The following is a 22,433-nucleotide window of genomic DNA, read 5'->3' on the forward strand; positions in this document are numbered from 1 at the left end:
ACTTCTTCATTTGCCATCTCTTGGTTTACAAACATACTAAAAAGAAAACAAAAATTGAAACTGTACACCGAGCAATTGGCCGCCCGGTTTGGTTCATGTAGCTGTCAGCTTGCATTCGATAGTGGATTCGAACCCCACTGTCAGCAGCCCTGAAGATGCCGTGTGCTGTTCCATCGTCGCCATAAGACCTGTCTGTCAGTGTGACGTAAAGCAAAATTGTAATTTTAAAAAAAATCTCTGCAAGGAGGCTATTTATATTCCGTTCGTAATTTACCAACAATGTAGGCCTTTCACTTGCAGGGGTGCTAGATTGTTTACATTTAAAAAGCTTGGGGGGAAAATCCATTATCATTGTACAGTACCATGTCATTAAAAAAACACTGCTTATGAACATTTGCTCGGAATCGCAAGCAGAGTGGCTAGTTTCACTTTTGTCTCATGGATACCAGTCGGAAATGTGATGTTCTTCAGTAATATTTGTGTTTAAATATAATGTACGGAGATAGTTCATTATTATTAACAAATACATCGCAATTGGGAAATATTCCTGTGGCAATGGTCTCTTATAGTGTAATAATAACATGAAGTTAAAACATAATTCCCCAATAACAATAACTACAACAAGAGTCAAACAAGCATTTCCATGGAAAGGAATTATTACAAGAAATACTACTAGTTTAACATTCTAAATTCAGCAGAAAATCACAAATTTAGTGCCCGTTGTTTACAGCTTTTACTTTTCGCTTTACACTAGCACTAATGTTCTTCTTAAACGATTTGATGCTGGAAGGGAATCTATCAAAGGCTGCTGCAGGTAATTTATTCCAATCCAATTCATGGCTTTCGGCAGTAATGGCCAACATCACTGTACAACATAACTTTCTGTTGCCGGTAGTTTTAATTAGATCACTTGCCGCTCCCTTCTCAGAAATACTAGTGTTTCTTGGCATGTCAAAATATGCAGTGGTTTGATCAGTATTGCTGATCTGCAAAATGAGTTACAAGTTCTGCTGCCTTAACCTGATAACATGGCTGTGAAACTCTGTAACTTTATAGGAGCAGTCTTCAGGCTGTTTTTGTTTTTGCTATTTGCTTTACGTTGCACCGACACAGGTATGTCTTTATGGCGACGACGGGATAGGAAAGGCCTAGGAATGGGAAGGAAGGGGCTGTGGCCTTAATTAAGGTACAGCCCCGGCATTTGCCTGGTGTGAAAATGGGAAACTATGGAAAACCATCTTCAGGGCTGCCGACAGTGGGGTTCGAACCCACTATCTCCCGATTACTGGATACTGGACGCACTTAAGCGACTGCAGCTATCGAGCTTGGTAGGCAATTTTTAGCACAAAGACATTTTCTGCCACAATGACAGGTTTGTTATACTGTATAAACTGAGTAACCCACCTCCGACATCCTTGAGTGAGTTTCCCAGAATATCGTGGGATCGTGTAATTTCCCATGCTTTTAATTGTAACATTTCGTGAGAAACACTGCAACCACTGTTCGGCATCTCTCTCACCCATTCCAGTAACGCTTCCGCAACACCCAGGAACTTACCCTGATTTGAACCATGAAATGCCACTTGGCTGCTTTCTCCAATTCCACGCTTGTTTTTCTTGAAGAGAAAACTTGTGGTCCGCTGTTCTGTTGTTATTTTCTTCCACAAATTTGACCACCTTTAGCTTGAATGAAGCTGTGTAACTGTTAACTTTCCCCATGACAAGTATTTACTAACAAGCTCCACAATAGTTGAGTCAGACTGTGTGCGGCAGTGGCCCATTTCGTTTGTTACTGCAGACGCGCTTGTGACAAGCCCATGAATTGGATGTGCAGCTCTTAATAGGTGCAAAAATCTACACAAATAATTAATCAGAAATTAGGGCTACAGCTGATATGCGATGGCTTTTGAACTAAGAATCACCTGTGCAGTAATTTTTCTGTCAACGAGAGCGATCATTGGCAGAGTTTGGCACGTGTGGTGCAACCATATAATAGTATCCTGAACTATTTTAAGAAGTTGGTTAGATACCAACATTACAAAGGTGATGCTGAAACTGCCTGCCGTCATTGTTCATCCATTTTTGTTTAGTGTTAACGTCAACAATTTTCTAGCCTTTCCTGCAGAGCCATAAGAAATTCCTACTTCTCATTAATGATGCCAAAGTTATCTATTTTGGAGACATTTTCCAAACCATGACCAATGTCATAATTTTTCTTCAGTGAGAACTCATGCTGTCTGTTTGGTTTCTTATGCTCAACAGTTCCCATACACTGAAATGTATTTTAAAGAGCTTGGATTTTTTTATGCCTTGTAATTTTTACATCTGTGATTCTTTCTTGAAATTATGTTTGAACTTGATCGGCTGAGTCATGATATGAATCGTAAACAAAAGTGCAGTTGTAAACATATACGGAAGATTAACCTTCTACGCACATACGTCGAGGTATAATCGACAAGCGTAACATGCTTCCTCAGTCAGTTGCTGATATATAATCGACATCTAACTTTTCCGTTCTGTGCGGTTGCTTGTCTGTTATATACAGGATCGGCCCCAAAACATGCGTTCAAGGCGCCGTGGAGTAGCTCCTGCTGCCATCTCCACGCAATAGAGTAGAAGTCTGTTATAGCGAGAATTTACAATGGCGAAAAGTCCACTTGCTATGGCGGATTTTCGTTATACCCGATTTTCCTAAATTTCAGAAAAGGTATGCAAAAAACCAAATACTTTACCATACATTTATCATGGAAAGATATTGTACATCCCAGCAAAATAATATTTTTACTGTCAATTTATGAGGGAACAGCCTTTCTGAAATTTAACCTGACGGGGTAATAAACTAACCTCTGAAATCAGTGATGCATACTGTCGTATCTTGAGATGAATCACATTTTTATTTTTTATTTACTGTACCTAGTACTAAAAATCAACTGCCAGGCTGAGTGCTCAGGCGGTTGAAGCACTGGCCTTCTGACCCCAACTTGGTAGGTTCGATCCTGGCTCAGTCAGGTGGCATTTGAAAGTTTTGAAATATGTCAGCTTCGTGTCTGTAGATTTACTGGTACTAAAAGAACTCCTGCGGGACTAAATTTCGGCAACTCTGCGTCTCCGAAAACTGGTAAAAGTAGTCAGTGGTACGCAAGGCCAATCGCATAGTTACACTAAAATCAGTTGTTTATTTCAGCCTTTATTTTGACCGAGCTAACGAAAGCTATCTGTCACGTTATTTACGCAGTTATGAAAAAAAAAGAAGAATTATGAAGGCATGTTCTCTCTTCTTTCAAACTTGAATATTTCTTTTCACCAGTCAACGGGGAGTAATAATCGGCAGCGCGAGATAGTTCGCTAGTGTGAGTAGTAGACGTAGTGAGAAATCTATATGGATGATCATTCTATTCAATTTAAATCCAGCCTTCAGAAACAAAGGAGTAAAAATGCCTGTTGCACATCATCACTTTTTTCTTTCAGTTCAATACTTCACAAGAAAAATTTCAAATCTTGTCAAAGACTATTCAACATTGCTGGAGGTTTGACAAGATTTGAAAAGATTTGGCAAGGTTTGATAGAATTTTGTTTTAATGTGGAGTAAAGTCAACCAGCAGTTGTGATTCTTGGACTAGCAGTGTGATGTATTCTGAAAAGGAAGAGAAACGCACAGTTAAGCATAATTTTTCTAATTTATTTACTGCCTTAACATCATTTACACAGGTTATGTTACGTTGCATTTATGAACATGATAAATGAAGATAACAGGAAACGTCCAGAAAAGGTGGATGAATTTTGGGAAACTCTTGAAGATACAACTTCCAAAATTCCACAACATCATGTAAAGGTTTTGGTCGGAGACTTCAACGCTCAGATAGGTAAAGAAAAGAAATGTAGAAAAGTCGCGCACACAGAAGAACGAACAGAAATGGGGAAAGACTGATTGACTACTGTAGACAATTCAACCTGAAACTCATGTCCACATATTTCAAAGCTCTCCCAAAAAAGAAGAAAACCTGGGTCTCTCCTAATACAATGTTGGGTGAATTTCAGATTGACCCTGTTGCAATAACAGCATGAAACCTGAAAGAAATCCTAAATGTCAAAGTAAGGAAAAGCCTGAACATTGATTCGGATCACTATCTCTCTGAGATAAAAGTAAGATTCCAGCCGAATAGATCTAAACCGAGACAGCAAAGGAAGCCCAGGATCAATATAGAGACTCTGGAGCAGAATAAATTGGAATACCAACAGAACCTCTCCAAACTAAGGATGACTAACTGGGATGAAATCAGAGATTCCATGAACAAAGCTGCTGAAGGTTTGGGGAATCCTCCAAGGAAGCGGAAACAAAGATGGAGGAACGAATGTGACGATGCATTACAAATTAGACTTAAGGCCTGGAAGAGATGGCATTCGAACAGCAACAGCGAGAACTTGGAAGACTTCAATGAAGCAAGGAAGAGAACAGCTAGCATCATAAGAACAGAGAAGAGAAAATATGACAGGAATAGGATAGAGAAGATAGAAGAGGAATTTAAAAGGAACAACACCAGGGAGTTAACCTTTAAAGAAGACCTAAAGGGATACACACCACCAGATCTGTGCTTCAGACGAACAGATGGTAGCATAGCAACAAATGATAAAAGACAACTGCCAGCTCTTGGCTGACTACTTCCAAATGCTGCTCAACTGTGAAGAACCGCATGAACGATTTCCTGTCCTGAACTATCCAATAAGAATCCAAATTCCAAACCACCAAGTCTAGATGAGATAAAATGTATAATCAGAGAGCTTAAAAACAACAAAGCACCAGGGGAAGATGGCATTGTGGCAGAAATGTAGAAGATCGGAGAAGAAGTGGCTGCAGAAAGAATACATCACCTCATAAAAGAGATTTGGAAAACTGAAAGGATTCCGAACGATTGGAAATGTGCGTTATCCACCCACTCCACAAGAAAGGTAGCCGAATGGATATTAATAACTACAGAGGTATCTCTTTACTTTCAGTCGCGTACAAAATATTCTCCAAAGTGCTACTGAACAGGGTCGAAGAACAAACGGACTCCCTCATTGGAGAATACCAAGCTGGTTTCAGGAAAGGGAGGTCATGTACAGAACAGATATTCAACCTCAAGGGTATTCTAAGGACTAGAGCATTGAGGGGCCAGAACACAGTGGTAATCTTCGTCGATTTCCAAAAAGCATATGACTCAATTGATAGACAGACATTATTTAACGTCCTAGAAGAGTTTGGAATCGACAGGAAAATGGGAGAAATAATAAAACAAACCCTGACAGACACCATCTCAAAAATTAAATTTGCTGGAGAAATCTCTGATTCATTCCAAATAAAGACAGGAGTCAGACAAGGAGATGGATTATCTTCCATCCTGTTCAACATTGTATTGGAGAAAGTCATAAGAACCTGGGAAAACTCTCTGAAAGTAGAAGGCATACAGGGAATTCATCTTGGGTGCAAGGAACAAAACTTGGAAATTAAATGTCTGGCTTTTGCTGATGATCTTGCTCTCTTAGCTCAAAACAGAGAGGATGCCCAAAGGATGCTGGAGCTTGAGCTTCTTCATTACATTGCGAAGAAAACAGGTCTCAAAGTCTACGAAAAGACAAAGTACATGGAGTATCGACATCAGGGGGAGGAAACACGGACACAATGCGGAAACGGAGACTGAAATTTTATGGACATCTCGTCAGAATGAATGACAACCGCCTGACTAAAAGGATATTTAAATATATAATTGGATTGAGGAGAACAACGAAATGGGTGGAGGAGGTTAAGAAGGACGCAGAAGAAATTAAAATAACACCAGAATTGATCCTCAGCAGAAAGAAGTTCAGAACTCTAGTAGATGACCACAAATTTCATGAAGAGCAGCGGAAGAACAGGCCCAAATTTGTAATATCTGAGGAGCAGAGAAAAATAAGGAATGAACGAATGAAGAAGTTCTGGGAAGAGAAAAGAAGAAGACTGGCCAGAAAGCATTAAGTTTCACGCAGTCCACAGTTGGCCAAATTCTGAAGCAAGAAGAACATGATTTGAAAAAAAATTATAGCAATACAATGGAATGAAAACATATCAGGAATTCAATAATAATATTGATTGTGTTATTTGCTTAAGGTCTTCCAATATTGGGAGAATTCACTACTAATAATAATATGCAAAGATTGCCATAAATCGAACATTGCGAATGGTGTTTGCTTGTAGGTTATCGTTCGGTAATAATATAAAAGCTCTCCACTTCCTTGAGAAATTCCTCCTCTCTCTTCTCGTACACTTCCGTTTTATTCATTTTATTGTGGTACTCTATGGAGCCCCCCCCCCCCGAATAAAGGCAGAGGTGTGCTTCACACTTCGGTTAATACACACGCAACATCCCACGGTCATGAAGCCCTTTTTGTTTACACTCCTAGCAATCTCAGGATGCCTGGCGACTCAGCGTGCATCATTAATACTCGAATTGCAGTGGTCACTTCTTTGATGAACAGGACATGAATTGAGTTTCAACACACAACTTTTATAATACAAAATAACACTCCAACATAATTCAAGCAAGGGACCCGTTACCAAAACTGGCAAAAAGTTCAGCGATTAAAAATGTTTCACCGTGCAAAATGAAAACTATTCTAGGCTATATTACATCTGCATTTAAAGTTTTCATTCACAACACTAAATTTGAATACATTAGTTATTTTACAGAGGCTTCAGGTAGGAGTCTAGAATCTCTTGCTTCAGTCTTGCGCCGGCAATGGTGTTCCTTATCACAAAATTCTCCACTCGCTGGATACCAATAATAATTACTAAATTAATGTTGTTTGGTCCACTTTTTTCAATACTATATTATGCAGTATTACTGAATTACAGTACTAAACTAGGGACTAGTTTCGGCCTCGGCTGGCCAACTTCAGCCTTACTGTAATACATCTAATAACTAAACAAATGTACAAACACACAATTAACATTAAAATCTGGGATGATCTAAGTGTAAAATATGAAAAATAAATTAGGCATATTGCATAATATAGTATTGAAAAAGGTGGACCATACGACATTAATTTAATAATTATTATTGTGATCACAATTCAATACGGATCAAAACCATGAAGTTTATATCCTATGACTCGCTGGATAGTCACCAAATCGTCTAGTACCGGGCGAGTTGGCCGTGAAGTTAGGGGCGCGCACCTGAGAGCTTACATCCAGGTTATAGTAGGTTCGAATCCCACTGTCGGCAGCCCTGAAGATGTTTTTCCATGGTCTCCCATTTTCACACCAGGCAAATGCTGGGGTTGTATCTTAACTAAGGCCACGGCTACTTCCTTCCAACTCCTAGGCCTTTCCTATCTCATCGTCGCCATAAGACTATCTGTCAGTGCGACATAAAGCCACTAGCAAAAAAAAAAGTCTAGTGATGTGTCATTCACTGCATAACCCTTTCAGCCCTGAGAGATTTTTTTTTCTGAATTTTTCTGTGCAATGCATGTTTACACCCATTGTTTGACATGCAGAATCACGGAAAAATATTTTAAAAATTTCAAAACTGATACTTTTTTCAAAACCTGACTAGCACGTTTGTGCTGTTTAGGCTTTATTTAATACTACTTAACCTGCTTAACCTAGTTAGGTGTTACATCATATTTACAAACATTACAGTCAAAATACAAGCAATAACATTACTCACAAGTATAGAAATGATTAAAAATCAAAACTTACATTGCAGCAGTGGTGACTATTACCCCCCACCCCCACCCACTTGTACACAAACTCACCCACAAAAGGTTTTCAACATTCAACTTTTTACCTTATGTGTATCATTTGAAATGCACAAATATAAATCACATTTAATGCAACGAGTTCTGGTTCTACGCTTACAAGCTTCGTACTGACAAGAGCGTGGTAAAGCTATTTTATCAACATTGGGCCAGTGGTCGTACCCGTCATCTCTTTTCGTAGACAGGCTTAGGAGATGGCGTGTAGATCGTCTCCTTCTTGCAGGTTTGTCTTCAACTTCATCATCCTCATCTTCTTTTCTTCTCTCTCTGTCTGGAGTTGCAACCAACTGTCATTCAAAAATAAGAAGATCGAGAATCTTACTTTTGGGAACTTTGTTTGCTCGGCAGTCCTCCCGGTACTGTAGCTAACTACAGTGGAACCTCGATTCTCCGTTTTTGGAGGGACCACCGAAAAAAAAACGTACAACACGGGAAAACGGAAAATCCGGGAATGAATGAACCATGAACAATTTGGCTAAACATCACAAAAAGGAAATATGTATACAGTACTTAAAATCTTACAGACACTCCTAAACCAAACCAAACTACAGCCCCAATGGTCTTTCCGCCTACCAAGCGACCGCTGCTCGGTCCGAACGCCTGCAGATTACGAGGTGACGCATGGTCAGTGTGACGAATCCTCTCGGCCGTTATTCCTGGCTCTCTAGACCGGGGTCGCCATCTCACCATTAAATAGCGCCTCAATTAAAGGTAATCGTAGAATGAGTGAACCTGGAACCAGCCCTCATATCGAGATAAAAATGCCTGACCTGGCCGGGAATCGAACCTGGGTCCTCCGGGTGAGAGGCAGGCAAGTTCGACCGCGGGGCCGGCTTCAAACATTAATTACCGGTACGCGACTTAAAAGTCTTGATACTTTAATTCAGTTTTACCGGGGAAACTTCGCCGGTTTCCTCTGAAAACTTCTTTCAGTTCAGCAACTTTGATCAGTGAAACTGTTCGAAAAACCTCAAAACATCAAGCCAAACAATCGACCACAAGTATTTTTTAATTCTCTAATCTAATAAAATAAAGCACATTGGATACAAAAGCGCCCAACATGATGGCGAAATCCCTTTTTCTTTAAATCTTCCACTGTAATTTGGTCACCGGTATACTGTTCGTAGTCAGTTTGTGGAAATCTTGTACCGCGCAAATTAGGCCCACGGCCTACATAGACTTCTAAAGGTTATGTTGAACTCGAGAATATTGTTTCGAATGTAAGTATCTGTTCTCAAGTTTTCGAATGCATTATATTCAATTATGTCCGTCACTAATCACGATTAAATTGGAAAGAGAAAAAGTATCATCAAAACTTCTGAATTTACGGTTATTCGTGACCTTGACCTCAGCTGGAAAATGCGCTCGCTGTCCAAGTCGGTACGACTGCGAAATGATGCAAAGGTTTTTACATGTAACGTGCGCAAATAAAACGACTGCGGTTTTAACATTTTAACACAATAACGTGAAATTCCTAGTCTTACATTTAGAAACAAAACAGTAATAGGCAATCCCAAAACCTCCCATGGCTTTATGTATGTAAGAACATCTGTTCTAGTCTCGATAACGTAATCGTATGCGATAATATTAAAATACTAAATTTGCGTTACTTAAGAAGGAGCTGTTTAGATTCCTGCCTGAAAGCTCAGTGACTATACAGTGCCGTGAGGGAAATGCCGAAAACCTATTCGGCGATACACTCGAAAAAAAAAAAAAAAAAATTAAACATCTAACCCTGGATATAATGTAGACGCTTTGCAAGTACGAACATTTGACGAAACTCGTTCCGTCTTCAAGTAGGCCTAGAGCTGTCGAAATGCGCTCTGTCTCCTTCCAATTGTTGTGGACACACTCTGCTTTGTGATTTCGATTCTCTAAACAATACCACCCGAATGCGATGCTAAGATGGTCCCTAATGCAAGTTCACCGCCGATCGCTTTTCCGCTTCCTCAAATTACCGCAATGACTGGACGTTAACACCAAGATCCGCAAGTATGCGTTGACGTCCTTTCGTGAGATACAGTTTCTTGAAAAACGTGTGATCGAGGATTTAGCGTTGATGGGACTGAAATTTCTGATCGGTTAATACGGGAAATCGTTTCTTCGAGGAACGGATAATGCAGGATTTTTACAAAGTGATTTAATTAGGATGCTCGCGGGACCACGTAATTTGAACGGATAATACGGGAAAACGTAGCTTCCGGGAACGTATAATCGAGGTTTTACTGTATTAACAATGCTTGTATCCAGAAAGTGGAGAATCATTTCAAGGTCCATTTCTTTGTCCTGAACCATGCTCGGTAGCATTCTAATTCGTCATCATCATCATCATCATCAGTGTCCCACTCCAGTCGCCCGGGTGTGGTTAACAAGCCTCCTCCACTCCTTTCTGTCCTTTCACTTTTTCTGCTCCATTACTTCTGCCACAACCAATCCAGCTTCTTTAATGTCCTTCCAAATCTGATCCATTCACGTTCTTCTCGGTCTTTCAACTGGTCTCTTTCCCTTAACTTCTCTTTCCAATTTCCTACTTGCTACCCATTCCTTTCCCATTCGTTTTACATGTTCGAACTATCTCAGTCCTGCTTTCTGTAAGTTCTGTACTAACGGTTCTATATTTAGCTCTTCTCTGATTTTAATATTTTGAATTTATCTCGTTGATTGCAAATATCTTCTCTCCCCATGTGCTCATTGTAATACTTAATCAAAAAAGGGCAGTCGACTTCAATATATTTGTCTTCATTTTTGGACCACCTTCTTACCTTGGCTAGGGGTTCAATCCTGGCACAAGTAGAAGCAACAACAACTCTTAGGGAGTCTTTCCATTCCACAACTACAATGGTATTGTCAGAACGCACATATTCATGAACAAGTGTTGATCCCGTGGGTGCCCAGTCATCTTCATCACTTGACAAATCACTAATATCAGAGTTGTCCAAACAATGTAATATCCGGTCTTCAGATACACCTGTAAGCGTAAATAATATGGAATTGGGCATAAATATTGTACAGTTATTCTATAAATATGAATTAATTTGAAAATTCTGCTTACAAAGTAATATTTCAATTTGAGGTTAGAATTCCCACCGACCTGAAGCAAAGCCTGACTGCCACAATTGTGCTACTTGAACTTTGATGCAAGTATAAATTAATATTATTGTATTTACAACTAACTAATGGTCATAAAATCAATAACTGTAATGTCTACAAGTGACACATTCCCAAACATAGCCCAACAACGTCGTATTTTTTAAAATATAAAGCCCTTACCTTGAGAGCACATGGTCAGTTTTTAACACCATTGTTTACCAGTCGCTGCTGCTTCCCAGAGACAGGTAGACAAACGAAAAACAGTTGAATGATGTAGCGCGGAACCCGCACAATCGTTGTAGTCCAGTTCGAAGCACAGAAGTGACTTAGTTTAGCAGTTAGAAAAATAAAACTGAACTCGCACAAAAGTGCGACCTATGGCTGGAAGGGTTAGGATGTTTTTAAAACATCTAAAAGACTCATGACTGCAGACTATGTTGGTACGTCTGTGATGTCCCCGTCCTCACTCTCGTCGGATTCATCATGTGAGTTAGTAGGCTTAACAAGTTCAAGAATTTCACTCTCAATCAGGTCCTTGCACACGGGCACACCTTCATCACCTTTTACATAATCGTCAAATTGACAGTTTACTTCCAGCTGAGAAGAGAGATGATTCCAGCTATCTGGCACTTCGTCGGAAGCTAGCGTGTCTGATACATGCAGAAATTGCTGCAGGAGATATGGTTTCCCACGACACTGCGATACCTCAGATAGCTTCCAGTACATTCCATTTCAGTACTAGTTTTACCTCAGGCCTACTCATCAATGAGTTGACCAATATGCTACGAAAAAGGTATTTAAGGTGTTTAAATATGCCCTGATCAAGTTGTTATTGCACACTGGTACAATTTGGTGGTAGGAATACTAATTCAATATTCCGTAGCTCAACATCAGGAGTATTAGCTCGACGGGCCTGTCTTGTCAAAAATTAGATGTATGGCTTATCCGGCGTTTGCTCTATTAAGAATCTAATTCCCTTCATAGGAACTTAGAATTTCCATTTGGGCCTGTCTTGGACGCACATCATCTTGCAGAGATGTGTGCCCTTCTCGGAATCTCCTATGCCACTTATGCACACTGGTCATGGACATGCAGTGTTCGCCATACACAGCAGACATGCAACGATGGGTTTCACATACTCCGGTACCCTCAGCCACCAGAAAACAAACCACACTTCTCTACTCTTCATTGCATGCCTCCATTTCTACAGCTGGATGAAATACTAGACCAGTCTGCACACCAACAAAGACATAACCCAACAACTATGTGTACCTGTGAGTTGTCACTGTGCAGTTCTCCTATCACAACTATGGCAGTATCAATGTGTTGCCACCTTTTGTGCGGACGTGTGTTATGGCAGGTGTTTGGTTTTCATTTGACTGCCCCTTATAATTTAATTCGTGGACTATACTTCCTGCATTTGTATGGAGCATTGTTATTATTGTTACCCACTAAAAGCAGTACCACCATGCAATGCTGGATCAATATGCTGAAAACCAGCTTGCTATGTACCTTGGGGGTGACACTACACCTGCGTTTGTAACTACGTGCTCTCTGTTAATAGTGAAATGGAGAAGTTATGTGAACAGTGTGTTTGCATCAAGTTCTCCTTCAGGCTTGGTGAAACATCTTCAGAATGTTACAAAATGCTGAAGACTTTTTGAGGAGGAGGTTATGGGATTATCCCATGCTATCGAATGGTTTTCCTGCTTTAAGGAGGGTAGGACATTATTGATGATGATGATGCCAAAAATGATCACAAAAGTTTGTCAAAACTTTACTTGAAAACGGTCATACAGTTGTTGTTACTTTCTTCATCAGAGTTCTGAAACATCAGCAGGAGGATGTGACCTGATCAGCAGCAAAACAACCATGACTCAATGGTTATTTTTACCATGAACAATGGTACCACATCCTCTTTATTCAATGTCTTCTTATTCCCAGAAGTGAAAATGCAGCTGAAACGGATGAACATTTTTGACAGCAGAGGAAATTCAAAATGATTTGAACACGCTCAGAGATACTGACTGGCAGCTTCACTGAAGTCAGTGTCCTGCGTCAAAAGGGGCTACTTGGAAGGTGAAGCAGGCCGATAATATCTGGAGCGGGGACTGACTTGAAACATAACAGCACAATGTTGCATCAGCAGAAATTATTATTGCTTGGCCAGTCTGCATTGAGATGTCATGAATTCTCTTTTTCTGCTAATGCAGTCGTATATGAAGACCAAGAAATTCGTGATCGGCAAAAAAGTCTTATTCAAATATTTTTGAATTCTGAATTGATCTGCTTGCTTAATTTGATTGGTCCAAAAGTAGAAAGAAATAAGGCACTATATTCGGATTATTTCTTGTATGCTATTCTGACTTGCAACACACCACACAAGAAAACTAACAGCTGGTGGATTGGGCCATAATGTCCTGGGCGCTCCTCAAAATTTTCTTGTTGCGCTACACTGTTCTGTTACAAGTCAGTTACTGGTTTTAGTTACCATATTTTCTCGCGTTATTAACGCACTTTTTTACCGAAAAATACAGGCAAAAACTTCAGATGCGTAAATTATTCAAGGAATTTAGATATTTAAAAACTATTTACAATTTATTTACATTTAAAAGATACCACAATTGATTCAACTCATTTGCTATCATCATGTGGTGTAAAATTCCGGCATGAGATTTTTTCTGAAAAGTCAACAAGGTAAGTTAGACACTTGGGTTTGAAGTACCGGCACTGGAAAATATTCTTCCCGTTGTGAGCTGACAATACGACCTGAAGTGAATTACACATGAACTAATTAAAGTACAATTCATATAATATCATAACAATGAGAAACTGGCTAAGAAAGAAAACTGTCCGACACAAGAAGGGCCAGGCATCGAAGGAGGGGCCCTGCTAGATTTCCCCAAACCATTCATATCCAATCTTGTACGAGTGACGTGTACATCCACCCTTTCACTTGAATACGAACGTGGATCATTCGTGGAAATTTTGCTTTAGACATATTTTTTGTCGTAGAACAACGTAAGGTGCAAGCTTCCTGCCATCAGCTGTTACAGCAAGCTTGCAGTACATCGATGTTTTTTGCTTCCGTTAGCACGTACAATAACACTCGGTGTTCCTTTCTTATTGATTATTCAACTTTGGGGCGTATGGAAACTGATTAACGTCTGACCTGCGGTTCCTATTGGGAGATCAAATATTCCTTCACTTTACACTTCTCAATCACAAAGCGATGAGAATGGTTGAAATCATTCGTCATTTTTTGGCACAATTTTGTTCTTTACATGTTATAATTCTCATGTTTTGGTCCATATTAAAATGTACAATGAAGTCAAATATTAAAATTTATTTATTCCACCTATTCAATACATAAATAGAGATTTTAATTAAGAAATTAAATCTTGAAAAAAATTATTGGGACATGTTTCGCCCTTTAATTAAGGGCATCTTCAGCCTTAATCTCAATCTGAAAGGTAATTAATCAGGTACCTGATTGTATTAAAATTACATATGAAGGTGAGGATGATGTTGGAAATGTGCTTCAAATGGTGAGCAAATGGTTAACAATAGTTATGATATTCTTAAAATGAGGCCTTAATAAAGTCTTAAAAAACAAATAGTCATAAATTTATACACTTTCTTGAATGCCCTTGTTTAAAAAGTGGTAACAAATTGTATACTGGTAATTTTATGAGAACGTAAATTGTTACGTTAAACCTTGTAAAGTGGTGCTCTGTGGAGGTTGAGGGCGTTAGAATAATGATAAAAGAAAAAAATGTGGTTGATAATTCCAAATGGAGTATTAAAACATATTAAAGCTAGTAAAGAGACGTTACCGTTGCTCACTTCAAGTGAAGTTTATAATAAAATTGTTACGTTGGAACAAGTAAAGCGGGGCCTTGTGATGGTTGAGGGTGTTAGATAAAATTATCGGGTTTTGAACAGTTCAAGCGTCAGGATAATGATGAAGAATGTAGTTAATAACTCCGAGTAGAGTTTAAACACAATTTTTAAAAATTATTAAAGAGACGTTTCTGCTGCTTAGAACAAGTGGGATTTATAATAATATAAAAATGGTTTAGACTGTAGTTATTCTCATGCGAAGAGGTAAAACTGTAGTCTTCTAAAAGCACAAGTGAAGAAGAGTGCTTGATGGTAAGCAGCTGTGTTAAATATTAGCTGCAAGGAGCGGTTGTAGTCTCTTGTATATAGTCGAAAGGGAAATTAGGTTTGAAGTCTGTAACAATAGGAGAATTACGTGTTAAAGAATGAATTTGAATGAAAGGAGAGTTCAAAGAGAAATCAAAGTGTGTAAAAATGCTTACCTCTTTATTAATGTTGAAATTGATTAACGTAAAGATGAGTTGGAGAGAAAACGTTGTGTGTAATTTCATTTATTTTTAATCATCATCATTCCGTGTCCGGTCAGCATTTCCAAAATGTTGCGACTCCGATGGCCTTGTTGTTCGCCTCGATCAGGTCCTGTGTAGTGCAGGGATGTTCTAGTAGGGGACAGATGAGCAGGTGGTTCGGATCTTGTGTTACACCACACTCGCAGGATGCGTCTCCATCAGCTGGAAGTATGGCCCATTTTTGCATGTTGGTCTTGCAAAGAGGTACGCCCACCCTAAGACGATTAAGTGATCTCCAAATAGGGTAGGGCAGGTCATTTCCTGGAGCTAGCTCTTCCTTTGCAGGAGTATCAGGCGGCAGCACGCTCTTCCACCTGGTGATGCGGTTAGACTCAGGTGTTCCTACCAGTGGTTGAGTCCTGGTGATGAAGCTCTTTCTCGACTTCAGTCGACAGACTACAGCCTGGTGATCATGCAGTGGGTGGCGAGAATCATTAGTCTGCTTTGTCCTCTCTGCATCAGCAGCAACAGCCCTTCTGATAGTGGGGGGAGCTATTCCAACAATCGGGTAGAGTTTGTCAACTGGGGTTGGCTTCAGACATCCCGACAAGATACGTACAGTCTCGTTGATTGCAATGTCAACCTCCTTGGTGTGAGTGGATGCACTCCACACAGGTGAAGCGTACTCTGCAGCGGACACACACAAAGCAAGAGCAGAGGTTCTCAGGACGTGAGGGCTTGCTCCCCATGTGGTGGCTGTGAGCTTTCTCAAAAGATTGTTCCGTGAACTAACTTTCAGCCTGGTGTTGTGGCAATGTTTCTTGAAGGACAGTGTTCGGTCAAGAGTAACACCTAGATACACAGGTGTTGGACAATGTTCTAGTCGTTTGCCTTGCCATATAATGTCCAGTTCCCACCGAGCTTCTCTATTCCTTAAGTGAAATGCGCACACCTGAGTCTTGTTGGGATTTGGCTTTAGATGATTGCCTTCATAGTAAGAGCCAAGAGTATCTAGTGCAGAAGTCAACTTTTCCTCCACCTCTTCAAATGTCTTTCCTTGGGCAGCCACTGCAGTATCGTCGGCATAGATGAAAAGCCTGGTATGTTCCATTATGGGCTGATCATTAGTGTAAATGTTAAAGAGCACAGTGGCTAGCACACTGCCTTGAGGTAAACCGTTCTTTTGTATTCGCCATCTGCTCTTCTTACCATGGAGAGAGACTTGGAATCTTCTATTCTGCAGGAGAATGCCAATAAGAGATGTTAGTTGATAATCATTAGTGAGCTGGTAAATTTTCCTCATTAACTTCCTGTCGTTGGTGGTGTCATAGGCAGCTGTTAAGTCAACAGAGGCAACTCCAGTTACCTTACACTGTTCAAAACCATCCTCGATGTGTTGAGTAAGGTTCAGGATTTGACTGCAGCATGACTTTCCAGGTCGAAAACCAGCTTGTTGAGGAATGAACTTTCCTTCGAGGATGCCACTAATTCGATTAAGGATAAGGCGCTCGAAGATCTTGAAACAATGACATAACAATGATACTGGGCGAAAGTTTTTAGGATCGTTTGCCTCCTTACCAGGCTTAAGTAGTGCAACCACTCGAGCTTTCCTCCAGAGCTTGGGAATATAAAGCTTATATACACACTCATTAATCATTGTAAGCAGCCATTGCAGAGTAGTCCTGCCGAATTTCTTGATCTGTTCTACTCTGATATCATCAATGCCAGCAGCCTTATTTAATTTCAAGGTGGAGATGACAGACTCTAGTTCATTCAAGGTGAAGGGTTCTTGGAGATTATGGTTCTCACTTCCTGGGGTTCGTTCCAGTTGCTCCCGTGTACTCCGACCTTTAATCTTCCCGTTCATGAGTAACTGGGTTGCAGTCTGGTCTGCTGTAATTGTGGTGAAGTTTCTAGGTTTTGTTGGGTCACCGCTGAGGTTTTTCAGGAGATTCCAGGCTCGCCTACTATTCAACTTCATGTCCAGATTCTCTACCAGTGATGTCCACTTAACTTTGCGATTTGCTGAGATAGTTTGCAGCAATTCCTCACCAACCTGGATAGTTTCATCAGCAAATGGGCCAGCCTCAAAAAGATCTTTGTAATGGTTCATCAGCTGTTTGCTGTCATCAGTCATTCCTGGTATGTAATTTGTTCTACAACCTCTTGGAATGGTCCTTCTAGAGGCTGTCTGGACGCATTTGACAAATGCCTCGTACATCTCAGGTTTCGGTGGGATCTTGGCAACTTCTATATCAAGCTCGTTTGTGAATCTCTCCCAATTGGCCTTCTGAAAATTAAACCTTTGCTTGAAAGGTACCTCCTCTGGCACTTTGCAGATTACAGGTCTATGTTGGGTAGATGGGATGGGCTTACCCATCATCTTCACACAACTCCCAGCAACCTTTGATAACACGAAAATATTATCAGGGTTGTAGCCTCTCTTCCACCGACCGCTATTGAAGGATGCTGGTAGCTTTGGATCATGAATTAGATGAAGATCATGATTCTCTGCCCAGGTTTCCAGTTTATCTCCATTGGTATCTGAATCTGGGTATCCCCAAGATGTGCTTCGGCAGTTGTAATCACCAAGGATGAAATTTACGCCCTGGTACTTAAAGTTAGTAGTTTCTTCAAACGTGAAGTCAACATTAGGAGGCTTGTATACAGAAGTAACACTAAAGTGTGGCGTACATACAGAAAGAATCTCGATGTCATCCCTTTCAGTTAGTGAGGTTGATGTGATATTTAGGTTTGGTCTGTGAAAATGGCACTACCGTATTTATCATGGGGCCTTTCTAGAACAAGCTCCATGCCTGCGATTTTGGGTCGATGGCTGTTGTAGCCCCGGTGAGTCTCTTGCACTAGAAGAATGTCACATTTACATTCCTTACACAAGTCAGCCAATAAGGTCTCTTTGGCACACGAAAAACCCTCAATGTTTATCGAGACTATAACAAGTGGTCTTAAAAAAGACCCTTTAGGAGGATTACTACTTCTGTGTTGACCGGTAGTGGAAGAATCCGCCGCTGCTAATTTGCAACGTTGCCCAGGGTGCGCCCGATTGTACTGATTTTTCATAGCGTTGAAATGACTGATATTTAAGTTACTGGTGTTACAGATGATGTGAGATTAATGGAGGAGAGGGTTGAAGCAGTGTGTCAAGTTGGTAAGTTATTGGCCGTGGTGGGTAGCGAGACAAGAGTTCAATTCTTGGAACAATATAAAGAGAAACAATATCATCAGTATCAAGTGGATTTCAAATAAAAGTTAGAGCCAGCCTATAGTTAATTCTTTGTGAGGAGATAAATTAGCCTTCTTCTCGAACTACGGTGCGGGAGCGAGGGAAAGTGTGACAGTAAACATGCTTGAACTGTTCAAAACCCGATAATTTTATCTAACACCCTCAACCATCACAAGGCCCCGCTTTACTTGTTCCAATGTAACAATTTTATTATAAACTTCACTTGAAGTGAGCAGCGGTAACGTCTCTTTACTAGCTTTAATATGTTTTAATACTCCATTTGGAATTATCCACTACATTTTTTTCTTTTATCATTATTCTAACGCCCTCAACCTCCACAGGACGCCACTTTACAAGGTTGAACGTAACAATTTACGTTCTTATAAAATTACCAGTACACAATTTGTTACCAATTTTTAAACAAGGACATTCAAGAAAGTGTATAAATTTACGACTATTTGTTTTTTAAGACTTTATTAAGGCTTCATTTTAAGAATATCATAACTATTGTTAACCATTTGCTCACCATTTGAAGCACATTTCCATCATCATCCTCACTTTCATATGTAATTTTAATACAATCAGGTACCTGATTAATTACCTTTCAGATCGAGATTAAAGCTGAAGATGCCCTTAATTAAAGGGCGAAACATGTCCCTATAATTTTATTCAAGATTTAATTTCTTAATTAAAATCTCTCTTTATGTATTGAATAGGTGGACTAAATAAATTTTTATATTTATTTGACTTCATGTTGTTCTTTGTCGAAGAGAAAGTCCATTTCTTTTCATAAAATTAATAAAGTCTCGGCTAACCTTCAAATCCGAGACACCGGTTCCATGTGCAGCGGCTATTTCTCATTCTTTAAAATACAGCATTTCGTGAGAAACGGCTTATCAAATGTTGCATACCAAAATCATATATTTAACCCCTTAGCGTCGCAGCCATTTAAAGAGCTTCCTTCCCCGCGGCCGGATGAGATTTCAACTACGCGCGTCTGAAATACATTGATTCACTTAAAGCGTTACTACAAGTATAAGAGTAGCACGATATTCACGAAATTTGGAATTCCATATGATAGAACTATGTACATGCAGATAATGACATCATTTTTTCACATTACCTTAGTAATTTAGTTTCGTGTGATAGAGTTCGAAGCACTCTTCGAGACAGAGACCCACGTCACACTCCTGGCAACAGTACACCGACGTCTTCCTTTTTGCCGTGTTTTGAACACACGACACAACGTCTCTGAGGTTTGGATTTCTCACTTTTTGGTGCTAATTTCCTGATAAAATGTCTTTCTTGCAACCTTGGAACTGTATTATCTGATGCGCGCCGGCCTTGAATGTTTTGCTCCCCGCCCGTGCGAGCGTATTTTGTAAACAAATCTTCTACCAGCTGAATCCGATAAGATAACTACTCAATGCTTGTCCCTGTGGCTTGTCTGAATATTATTAGAGAATTTAGGACGGTTGCATTCAATAGTCTTTTGAACAGCTTTATATACCATTTAGTTGTTCTCTTTCTTTCGACTAAAAACATATGTAGTAACTGGTCCTTGAGATCAACGCCCCCCATGCCATAGTTGTAATCTATCGCGCATAAAGGCTTTACTGTTTCTTTCCCCCTCTTAGTAACACGTCTTGTTTCTTCATTGTGGTATGTGGACACGAACGTAACAATTTTTTTGTCACACCATTTTAGCACAGTGACGGGTCCAGAATGCCTAGCTATTATTTCCCCCTTCTTAAGTTTTTTTTCTTTTACTTCCTTGGGAACGTTTTTTCTGTTCAGTTTCAGTGTCCCAACACAGTCTGTTGAATGATGATGTTTTAGAGCCCTCGCTAATTCTGGACTATTGTAGTAATTGTCCATCCATAAGGTGTGTCCGCGGCCTAACAAAGGTTCTAACAATTTCAAGACAATTGCTGCAGTTTTCGGAGTTTCGGGTGTGATAAGAGTTGATTCAATGAGAGTTCCTTTCCCTGTGTATACAAGAAAACACCACAAATAACCAGTACTTGACTCACACAGTTCGAATGTTTTTATGCCAAATTTTGAGGCCTTTAGCGGCAAGTATTGCCGAAACGAGAGGCGCCCTTTCCACAGAGTCAGACTTTCATCAATAGCAATATTTTGCTGTGTTTAAGTACAGGGACTGAAATTTGTTATTCAAATGACACAGAATAGGATATATTTTGAACAGTTTGGGAGGCCCTTGGTATGTAGACAATCTGTTATTGTCTATAAAATGCAAAAACCTACATATCATTTCAAACCTGTCCCTACTTATGACATCTGAAAACCCAGGTGTTGATATGACCCTGCTCTTCGAAAAATAAGACCGAGATGTTGGCTTTTGTACAATGCCCATCAGCAGAAATAAAGCTAACACAGTATAAATTTCATTTACTGTGACAGGTGTCCAGGTTCGAACGGGTGACCGGAACGAAAAAAGATTTCCACGAGCATTTTGATATTGCTCTGCATACCTGTTAGTTTCTTTCACAATTAACTCTACTACGCTAATATCAGAGAACGTTTCAAAACATTCAACGATTCCCCTGATATTTTGTGCACCACCTCTTGGTCCGAATTCACTGTTGAAAACTTCCCTCTGACCTGTGTAATTATCCATAGTCCCCCACACGAAATTTCCAAGTACTGGTTCCTCCTCATCGTCGCTCTCATCATTTACCACTGCATCCGCCACAGCCAAATCATCTATTTCATTGTCACTGCTGCTAATACTGTCACTACTACTTCCGACTAAACTTTCATCTGAATTATACAATATATCAAGCACGTTACTGTCAGTCAAACCACGGCTGGAGCTAGCCATTGAGCGCGGCGCGTCACATGGACTGATGAAGCTGCAGCGAGACCGAAGGCAGCAGTACGAAACTGAATGAGGGGAATAACATTTATGACGAAATAAACCAACTCGATACATATTTCAGATAAAAGGTTGAGACATCGTCTTTCAAATGTGATCTACACCATGCACAGTTGGTTCTAATATCGTATGACAGAAAGCAGCACTAACTGATGCCTACACAGAGCGCTCGTGGAGAGTTACGAAAATATTACAAACCGAGAAATAAAGGTAAATATAACAAATAAACCGCACTGTCACTGTACAAATAGAGCAAAGAACATCACACGAAAAGACAAACTACTCAGATCATCATTTCTTTATTTTATTCTGCGGGAAAGAATGAAGCAAACAGACTTAAAAGAAAAACAGAGATTAGGGCTCAGACTTACTTGACAAATATGTATCCTTACAAAAACAACTACATTTTAACGATCTTCAATTCTTATTTTACAACACTGATAAACTCCAAAATTTCTTCTTGGAAACACAACAATTTGCGTATCCATAACTCCAAAAGTCTTCGCGCTATAGCCGTAAATGTGAAACCATGTATAGGTCTATACCACGTATAGAGGTCGGCGGTTACGGAAGAAAAGAGGGTCTATACCACGTATAGAGGTCGGCGCTGAGGGGTTAAGCAGATCCTCCTAAACTTGCCGCTTTGGTCTGCGAAACGCTTTGCGAGACTTGTTGGTCACTTGAAGTGCACTTCTCTGTTACTGCGGTAGCGCACCTTTCATTCAGACAGTGAATACTTGCGGCCCGCAGCCCTATTCCCGTATGTTTCGACGTAACTGATCACCGCCTTTCCAATACTTTTCTCTTTCATTTTTTCAGACCTCAATTCACGCTCATTGCGTCTTATTTTCTCCATCTATGACGTCTTTGAACTCCCAGTAGAAATTTGAGGACACCTGTTTTCGGCTTTAACCTATGTGTAAAGGAACTGGATATTTGCCTCTACATATATGCAGTTTCGGGTGTGATCAATCCTGTGATGTTTTAATACTCCATTAGATAACTACTATGTGATTTTTTTCACCTGACTCTCTTGTCTATGCAATGGAATGAAATTTAAATAGTGACTATTC

At 39.9% G+C, this 22,433-nt stretch overlaps 1 protein-coding gene across 1 annotated transcript in view; it reads left to right on the top strand.

Moving 5' to 3' along the window:
* The window catches only part of FBXO11 (F-box protein 11), a 115,741-nt gene that overhangs the window by 89,963 nt on the left and 3,345 nt on the right, over nucleotides 1-22,433 (top strand). The gene's annotated exons all lie outside the window — the stretch shown is intronic.

The sequence above is a fragment of the Anabrus simplex genome, chromosome 12 (genome assembly GCF_040414725.1).
Source record: "Anabrus simplex isolate iqAnaSimp1 chromosome 12, ASM4041472v1, whole genome shotgun sequence".
In the NCBI taxonomy this organism is placed as follows: domain Eukaryota; kingdom Metazoa; phylum Arthropoda; class Insecta; order Orthoptera; family Tettigoniidae; genus Anabrus; species Anabrus simplex.